The 9,201-nt window shown below is 29.2% G+C and overlaps 1 pseudogene; it reads left to right on the top strand.

Annotated features, from left to right (window-relative positions):
- The first annotated feature begins 5,006 nt into the window (after positions 1 to 5,006).
- LOC125836960 (NAC domain-containing protein 53-like) lies at positions 5,007 to 5,720 on the top strand (annotated as a pseudogene).
- Positions 5,721 to 9,201: the final 3,481 nt, after the last annotated feature.

Genomic DNA, 9,201 nt, shown 5'->3' with positions numbered 1-9,201 from the left:
TGGAATTTGAATTCGAGGTCTCCTTGACCCGGTATCCGATAAGGCATCAAGAAACTAACTTTAGGCTCAAAAACTTGAAACGCACTCGGGGTCTATAAAAATTCAACCAAGACACATTCTAGACTTAGAATCACCCCCTGAATCCAATGGTGCCCTCGGAATTCCATTTCGAGCACCAGAACCTCGTTTGTTGACCAAAGTCAACTCTTGATCAAAATTTCACAATTTTTGCAACTTAGGACCTCAAATCTTCGTTTTAACTCCAAATTCAACTCCGTAAATTCTCATAGACCCGTTTCGACATTCTAAAACTGCTGGAATCGACGGAAATCCGATTCGAGTCTCGAAACTCCAAATGACTCGAAATAGCACTTTTAACCAAACTTTAACTCTTAAAAACTCAACTTTCCAATAACTCAACTTTTCATCAATTTTCCTCCAAACCAACTTCGAAAATACAACAATTAGGACTCGGGGCAACTATCGGGAGGGGTAAAACGGTCATTTTATGAAAATTTCCAAAAATGACCTTTAGGGTTATTACATGGAAGCTCGTCATCTCCTTTGCTCGCTGTCCCGGTTTGCTGCTCCGAAAAAGGTAAACAACTTCCCCTTTCATTAAATCTTCCTTTCTCGTGTCAATTTTGCTTGTTGTTTATTCGATTGTTTGTTTCCAGTTGTCAATATGATTGTAACTTGAATGTGTTGGAATGCTGGTTTCTGGCTGTTGCTGCTCTTGTTATGCCATTAATATGCCTAACTTTTCTGGTGAATAATTTAATTCATTTGTAAGTATTCATCTTCATGAATAAAGGCTAATAATCCATATTCTTATTATTTTCATGTGACTTTGGGTGAGTTCTTTGAACTCCATTACCTGTCTCTTTTCATTCCGAATGGGCCATGGAGGCCCAACTCTACCCTTTCTCGAGTCAACCCTATTGCCAAGATAAAGAAGCTGATGAACATGTGGAAATAGAGCTAATACAGGTGTTCGAAAGTCCAAAAATGGACTTTATACACTTGGTATACACAAAATACAGTGCTGAAACGGAAATACAAGTGTTTGGAAGCTGAACTGGGCTGTATACACTTGGTATACAGTCCGATATACAAGAAAATACACCAAAATACAGCTTATATACAGCTGTATACATTCAGTGTATACATGGATTTTCATGAACGAAAATAGGCCAAAACCCAATTTTTTCTTTGCACAGCAGTAGCAGCGGGAAGCAGAAATGGGCCACGAAATGCTCTTTTTATACCATTCTTTCTTTATTTCATTTAGTTCTTTACTCTATTTATGAATTTATGATGCTTATCGCTAACTTTTTAACATCTTTAAATTAAATTTTTAACATCTTTAAGAATGTAACATGTTTTCTCTAAAGAAATGTAGTAGCATAATCAATCTTGGATCAACTTTTATTACTGATTTCCATCTTATCATCATTGGATTTTCTTGATTATTTTCAATATTTTTAACAATATCAAGAACTGAACATGTTATAGCATCTTATTTTTCCTTGAGATCTTCCAGTAACATATGGTTTGTTAATTTGTTGTACAAGCTAAACTGATGAAATTAATTAACTAAAGATGATAAAAGAAAGAACATTGAAATGAATATACATATGAGAGAACTATGGTTGTAATAAGATATGGTAGTTGAGGCTTGAAATGTTTAATAATTTGTTTTTTTTTTTGTTTGGTATATTTCATATATATAGTGTTTGCAAATAGGCGGTATGTAGGGGTGTACATGGTCGGGTTGGTTTGGATTTTTCAAATATCAAACCAAATTATTTGTGTTGGATTTTTAAATTTATAAATCAAACCAAACCAATAAAACTCGGGTTTTTTCGGTAAAGTATTCATACAAACATATAATTTACTTGTACTTCAAATATTTCTTTAGCCCTATCAAAATACAACTATCTAAGATGTTTCTTAAAAATATAACACAATATGATATGATTAATGACACTAAAATATCCAACAAAAATAATGATAATGAAATCGCGTAAAACAAATATTCCAAATTAACAAGTCATAATAAAAATGATCATAATTTAAAAGTACTAAATCATGCTAAAATTAAGTTTAATAAGTATTAGTTACATTACTAAATATTAAAGGAAATTAAATTAGGTTATGTATTTTAATTGTCTAAACAAATATAAAACTAAAGAACAAATATTCAATATTATTGTCGTGTTGAATTGATTTTCTTTTTGCATTAGTATTAATTTGATTTTGATTTAAGCTTTATTATAATTAGTTAATTACCAACATTTGTGGACTATAATCTTTATTGTCCCATTCATAATTCTAAGTTTCAAACTTGAAATAATATATTAAAAGATAAAAACTATGAAAAAGTATAAGAAATATTTAAAAATTATATCAAAGTAAATAATTTTATGTATAAAATAAAATTTTAAAATTATATATATAATGTCGGGTTGGTTTGGTCTCGGGTTGGTTTTTTTTTTAGTTAAAACCAAACCAATCCAAATATAGTCGGATTTTTTTTTTCAAAACCAAACCACTAGTCGATTTTTTTTTCGGGTTGACTCAATTTGCAATTTGATTCATTTTCGGTTCGATTTTATACACCCTAACGGTATGAATCAAATTTGGACAGGTCAATTCGTTAAATCTATCGTGCTGCTTGAAATTTGTTTGGATAAAATTAGATTGGATCAAAGATAAGTCAAATAACGGTTCATAACTTAGTCACCTAATTTTATTTTTTATATATAGAATAAATCTCCCCTCCTTTTATATTTTTTTAAAAGAAAAAACTGATAGATTTTAATTAACTCGTTTTGATCCAACAATTTGATGAGTCATTTCAGATTAAGGGTGTATTCAGTCGGGGATAGTTTTTCATTTTTCTCATATTCGATTGGTCAAAATTTTTGAAAAATATTTTTTTTACGAAATCGAGTTCCTTAAATATGAGAAAAATGACTTCTTTATTGAATCGAAAGTAGGAAAAACAAGTTCCATATGTGACATTCCACATTATATTGTTCGTATCCTCAATATATACCACCCCTCTAATACCCCCTTGTCTTCCTCCCACCACCCCACACGCCTACCCCACCTCCACCTCCAACAATATTTATCTAGATCATATATGAATATTTTTAACATAATATTTTTTAATTTATATACCGAACACAAGCAATTTTAAACCTAGATGTGTATTAAGTGAGGTTATTTATTTTGCCACCTATTTCATAGGATTATTAAACTACTAGAATAGATGTTCTAAGAAATTTATATGTGGAAGACATATTCAGATCAGTTGGGCATTTCCATGAAGCAACTCATATATAGCTGGCATTTATTAGTTTGATTTAATTTCTTTTTTTTTTGTTGTTGTAAATTTCCAAGGTCAACTATATTTATTAGAAAATTAAATTAAGTTTCGTCAAAGTCGTCTTATCAAAAGATAGCTCTAATGAGGGTTCAAGATCATACTGAGGAAACATCTTTTTCGGGATCATTAATTAGACGGGTGACATATGTGAGTCATAGTAGTGCGTCAGAGAATCGTAAAAACTCCAATATCAATTAAAAAAAATATTTTACTTATAAACTCAGAAAATCTTGAATCTTAATTCAATAATAATACTTGACTAGATTAGAAAAATTATTGCACGTAAAGACAAAATATGAAGAGAATCCTAACTAGTAACTAGTAATATATATGTTTTCCTTCTTTGAGATGTTCCACATTGACCTCTTGTGTACTAGGGGTTAGACGTAGAAACTTGCGGAATATATTCAAAACATAAACCATGCAATCAAGACGACCACTCGGTTTCTTCTCCTCCTCCTCCTCCTCCTCGTGGTCATAATCATAATCATTATCATTATCATCGATCTTACTTTTCTCAATTAACATGTCTTGAGGTCTGAAACCTCCACGAGCCATGACAATATTTTCGAAATCCCGAGAAGCTTTTTGGTGTGCGGTGCGAAGTTTCATCTTGCAAATCATGATAGCAGTTAATCGTTGTAGACGCTTGATTTCCTTGTCATCGGATTTCACAAACTATAGTCTTGCCTCCATTACTTTAAAGGAAACTATTTTATTTATAAACTCAAAAGTTTTTAAATTTTGATTCAAGTTCTCTCTGTTTTGTATATTTCTGTTTAACTAGTCAAACCCCTATTTATAAAAGCAAGAAATCAAATTAAATTAGGATTAGAAAATCTATTCTATATAGAATTAGGACAAATAAATTCGAACTAGATATTAATTAAGTAAATACCAAAAACAACAAATCCTAAACAACTTAGAATTCCTACTTTATTATTCCAAATGGACAACACATCTTTCTATAGATTTTAAGATGCATTATGATCGTACACTTGCGACCAAATAGAATATTGATATCTTTGTGCTCAAGTCTCAATGTTAAAATCATTTTTTTTGGTAACTAATAAAATCATAAATTTCTGTAAAAAGTGTATATATGTAAAATTATATTTAAATATTTCCATTTTTTCTTATATCACTTTAGTGAAAAATTTGCGTCACGCCTTTTGAATTATTTACAATTTTCAATTATTATAACTTATAATATTTTTTTTATGTAATTTATAGATAGGTAAAAAATAATAATCAAATTATAAATTTTCAGTTAAAAATAAAAGTTAATTTTCGAAATCTTGAAAATGTCACATAATTAAAAACCAAGGGTATTTATTTTCCAATAATGAAACAAATAATTGTTTATCAATAAGTGAAAAAAATTAACCTAAAACCTTCAATTACTGAAATGACAAAAATAGCCATACAAAACTTGGGGTCAAATTTAGTAATTACGTTTCTTACGGAATTAATTACCAAATCTTATCTATCCCAATATTAGATAGACTAGGCTTAGTTAACATATTATATAAACTCCACTACATTCAATTAAATTCTATTACATCGATCTTTTTACACATACAAAAAAAAAAAAAACTTAAGGACAAATCAAATGGCATTATCAAGATCTAAGCATTGTTTAGATTTTCGATTTCATCCTAGCGATAAAGAGTTAATCAACCATCTAAAAAGATTCATGCTCGATGGAATTTTTCCACGTCCCGATGTTATCAAAATACAGGACATATTTGGAGACTTAGAGCCATGAAAAATTATCGATGGAGAGAAAACATGTTATTTTCTTACGCGATTAAAGAAATTCAAGAATTCGAAAAAGAACTTCTCAAGAACAGTTGGGAGTGGAACTTGGTGTGGCCAAACAAGTGGTATTCCCATTAGAGATAAATCAAATGGAAATATTATAATTGGATATAAGAGAAGTTTGAGGTATGAAAGTGGTATTGAAAAAGATCAAAGTGAAAAATAGCTTTTGAAGAAATATTTTTTGCCAGATGAGTATATTAAGAAAAGCAAGAACAAGGATATTTTCGTCATTTGTAGAATTAAAGAGAAGAAAAAAGAAGAAGAGGAAAATAATAATGATGTTAAGGATGAAGATGTTGATGGATTAGTGGATCATCTATTTGGAGGTAATTATGATCAAGTAATTAGCAACGATAATGACAATCAATTAGAGGGTAATTATGAAGCAAGTACAAGCACATTCAACAATTATGGAGAATTAGGTGAAGTTGAGCAATTTAATGGAATTAATCCATATGAGAATTCAAGTATTGAGTCTGTATTGGAAATGATTGAAGTTTAATGTTTATAAGCATGCAAATAGCAATGCTATCAAGTTTTGTGTTTGTTACATTAGGTTATAAACTTATAATAGCTTGAATGTGAATAATTTTCTTTTAGAAAAATATGTTTTTGCGGTTAAGGACATATTGTTGCATGAGTATTTTTCTTTAAATATTGAAGAAAACTAATTAATACAATTTCTTCTTTTAATATCTTGATCATCCTTATTTTGGTAATAATATTACCATGTGAAGTTAAACGCTATAAACAATAAGCTCAACCCTAAATCAATAATATTTTGTGCACGCATATAAATATTTAAGGCCTCTTATTATAATTTGATGTTAGACTACCAATTTTATTGAGACGTTCTTGACACAGATCCAAGATATTTTCTTTTAGAAAAAAAGAAAACATAATACTTAAGTTTTTCTAGAGAAAGCAAGTCAGCAAATTCTTGTCTACCTCAACAATACACTTGAACTAATAAAAGTGTCAATAGTTATCGATGAACCTAATCTAGAAAAAAGAATGTCAATAAACATAGGACAAGAATGGAAAAATAAAATAAAAGTAGAACATGTCTCTCTAAAATGCTAATTAACACATTGATGAGAAGAAGATATTGCCTTGATCTTTTTGTTTATTCATTTGCATACAGCATATCTAATTACACGATTTTGAGAATGCAACCAATTATTGCTACTTATCAATAGGAATCATCAGTAGATAGACATTCATATTGATTTTGAGGCAAATATTTTGTACAAACACAATTAATTATTCCAATGTCAAACCAAAATTTTAGAAACAAATGCAAATAATGGAAACTAATTAATGCAATAAACTAAATCATTAACCTTTTGTTGTATACACATTAACACATGTCAACCCTAAGTGTTCTTCAAATAAAAAAGAATTATAACATATACATACCATCAACAACTTAAAAGAATCTCTATACAGTCAGTATAATCTATTAACACCTGATAACAGTCTGTCTACCTTATTTTCACGTAACTAGTTTCACTTATTTAGAACTGGATGCCTTTGTGCTGCCTTGCCCTTGACCACCACTACCACCACCACTACTAGATATAACCTCTGGGGTTTTGACCTTAAATTTTTCAAGTTTCAATTGAGATGGATCAATATCAATTCCTCTACTCTTGTTTAAAGAGTTATCACTTGGGCTCCTTTTGAAAGAATTAATCTTGAATTTCTTTTCTTGATCCTTATTGTTTGAAAACACAACTCCAATTTTCTCAAATATAGGAATAAAATCCTCATGATGAAATGGAAATATTTTCTTGAAGAATTCTCCTCTTTTCATGTAGATATCTCTAAAGAAATCTAGTAGCATAATCAATCTTGGATCAACTTTTTTTCCTGATTTCCATCTTATCATCACTGGATTTTCTTGAATATTTTCAATATTTTCAACATTTTCAACAACATCAAGAGTTGAAGATGTTATAGCTTCTGATTTTTCCTTGAGATCTTCCATTAACATATAGTTAATAAATTTGTTTGTACAAGCTAAACTTAGAGAAAGAAAGAATTAGTTAACTACAGATGATAAAAGAAAGAATGTTGAAATGATTATATATGTATGAGAGAACTATGGTTGGAAACTTGGAATTAATAAGATAAGGTAGTTGATGCTTGGGATAATTTAGTTTGGAATGTTTCATAGTATTTTTTGTTTGGAATGTTTCATATATATAGAGTTCGTAGTAAGCGGTTTGAATTAAATTTGAACAGGTCAATTCATTAATGTAGCATACTTTAACGCGCTTAAAATTTGTTTGAATAAAAATAGATTGGATTGCACAAGATGAGTCGAATAACGGTTCATGACTCATCATATGATATGTATATATATACAATGTCCCCTCCTTTTATATATTTTCTTTTAAAGATATTTTCTTTAATAATTAATGTATTTTTCTTGAATTATTAATTAGTTTATTTAATTCCAAAAATATATTTTCCATTATAGGGAACACACCCTTTACCATTTTAGGTCAAGTTAAAAGAAATCATAATTCAACCAATTTCTTAAACCTAGATGTCTATTAATTAATTGAGATTCTAAAAAATGATTTATTTTATCACCAACCAATTTATGGTTTCATAATTATTAAAAGAAATCATAATCCAACAAATTTCTTATTTTCCTGAAGCATCTCATATATAGCTGGCATTTATAATTAGTTTGATCAAATCTCAATTTTTGCTTGTTTGTTGTAAATCTCCATCAAAGTCAACTGCATATATTACAAAGTTAGACATGTCACAATCATGATATCCTATGATGAGGAAATGAAACATTAATTTTTGAACCGGTAAAAACAAAAGTGGTCAATACATGGTCATTTGATAAGATTGTTGAGGTGGATGTGCGGCATACAAGGAGTAATACGATAAAGAATGGGGATATTTGAGATAAGATTGGAGTGATCTTTGTAGTGGATAAGATGAAGGAAATGAGATTGAGATTGTGTGGACATGTGAAAATAAGATGGACTAGCTGACACCCTAGTTAGGAGATGCGAGAGATAGAAGTAAGCCGAGAAGTATTGGGAAGAGGTGATTACACATGATATGACATCACTTTAGATTACCGAGGACATGACCTTAGATAGAAGGGCGTGAAGAACGCGCAGGGTAGAATGTTAGTAGGTTGTGGAGTGTGTTATCTTGCTATCCGAGAGTTTAAAGCTTGCTAGTGTTTTGTCATGCTACTAGCTGCATGTATTATTGCTGGTGAGTTGTTTATTGTGTTTCAATCACACTATTTTGATATATTCTTGGTTCTTTCTTGTAGAATTTGCATTGTCCCCTTATTAGTTGCTATGCTTTTTTCATTGTTTTTTTTTCTTTGTACTTAATTTTGTTGCACTTAAGTCAAAGATATTTCGGAAACAATCTCTCTAGCTACCTCCATGAAATTATCAAAAGAATGTAAAAACGGAACTAATTCTCTTTTAATAATTTTACACATATTCCTTTTTAAATATTTTATAACCTTAATATAAAATATATTCATCTAAATTACTTTTATCTTTCTTTAAATGTCTCATTTAATTATCACGAAATTATTGAAACCATTAAGGATATATTTAATTTTGAACAAGTGGGATATTTTGAAACGTGCTTGCCACGGATAATTAGACCAACAAGTCTTTTAATAGTTGTGTGACGCCTATTTTGAGATTAATAATTATTTTAAACTTATATAACTTATATAACTTTCTTCATTTATTAATTTATTATGACTAAGATAAGATATGATTTGATTAGAATCTATATATATTAATAAAGTTGAAAATGAATCCGCTGATGTGGCATGCCTCATTGGCCTCTATTACTATTTATTTATTTTCTCATAATTTTGAATTTTTTTCTTATTTTCTTTCTTCAAACCTTTAAAAAAATGAATTATTTCTTTCATTATTATTTGTATTTATTACATTATAAATTATAATGGATTATTA

This window comes from Solanum verrucosum, unplaced genomic scaffold (assembly GCF_900185275.1).
Source record: "Solanum verrucosum unplaced genomic scaffold, falcon-dt-bn FXZP01000165.1, whole genome shotgun sequence".
Lineage (NCBI taxonomy): Eukaryota > Viridiplantae > Streptophyta > Magnoliopsida > Solanales > Solanaceae > Solanum > Solanum verrucosum.
The sequence above is the reverse complement of the archived record's forward strand: the minus strand, read 5'-3'. Positions and strand labels throughout refer to the sequence as shown.